Genomic DNA, 1,385 nt, shown 5'->3' on the forward strand with positions numbered 1-1,385 from the left:
CTCCAGTCTGGACTGATAACTCAGAACACACACCACATGTTAAACTCTCTCTCCTCTCTTCTCTCTGCCTCCAGTCTGGACTGATAACTCAGAACACACACCACATGTTAAACTCTCTCTCCTCTCTCTTCTCTCTGCCTCCAGTCTGGACTGATAACTCAGAACACACACCACATGTTAAACTCTCTCTCCTCTCTTCTCTCTGCCTCCAGTCTGGACTGATAACTCAGAACACACACCACATGTTAAACTCTCTCTCCTCTCTTCTCTCTGCCTCCAGTCTGGACTGATAACTCAGAACACACACCACATGTTAAACTCTCTCTCCTCTCTCTTCTCTCTGCCTCCAGTCTGGACTGATAACTCAGAACACACACCACATGTTAAACTCTCTCTCCTCTCTCTTCTCTCTGCCTCCAGTCTGGACTGATAACTCAGAACACACACCACATGTTAAACTCTCTCCTCTCTTCTCTCTGCCTCCAGTCTGGACTGATAACTCAGAACACACACCACATGCTAAACTCTCTCATCTCTCTTCTCTCTGCCTCCAGTCTGGACTGATAACTCAGAACACACACCACATGTTAAACTCTCTCTCCTCTCTCTTCTCTCTGCCTCCAGTCTGGACTGATAACTCAGAACACACACCACATGTTAAACTCTCTCCTCTCTTCTCTCTGCCTCCAGTCTGGACTGATAACTCAGAACACACACCACATGCTAAACTCTCTCCTCTCTTCTCTCTGCCTCCAGTCTGGACTGATAACTCAGAACACACACCACATGTTAAACTCTCTCTCCTCTCTTCTCTCTGCCTCCAGTCTGGACTGATAACTCAGAACACACACCACATGTTAAACTCTCTCCTCTCTCTTCTCTCTCCCTCCAGTCTGGACTGATAACTCAGAACACACACCACATGGTAAACTCTCTCCTCTCTCTTCTCTCTGCCTCCAGTCTGGACTGATAACTCAGAACACACACCACATGTTAAACTCTCTCTCCTCTCTTCTCTCTGCCTCCAGTCTGGACTGATAACTCAGAACCATCGACTTATAAAGATGGACGCCACTTCACCTGCCGTTTAGTGAAGCCGCTGCATGTTAGATCGCCGCCCTGACGGCTGAATCCAGTATTAGGTCACAAGGCCCGCCTCCCCATGTTAGTGGATGGGAAAATCACAACCGAAATAATCACAGTATACGTCAGATAATTTTTTTCCAAAGGTGGTTTGTATCATTTTAGATAGTCATTATCATGCTAATGCCTGTGCAAGTGGTCATTTTTCTGATCAGTTTGTTTTTAAGTAGTTATTTGACATATAAAAAGGGATAAAAATGGATGATTGACAGCTGTGGCAGCCAGTCTCAAGCCGTCATTGG

The sequence above is a fragment of the Poromitra crassiceps genome (genome assembly GCF_964638095.1).
Source record: "Poromitra crassiceps genome assembly, contig: HAP1_SCAFFOLD_941, whole genome shotgun sequence".
Taxonomy (NCBI): Eukaryota; Metazoa; Chordata; class Actinopteri; order Beryciformes; family Melamphaidae; genus Poromitra; species Poromitra crassiceps.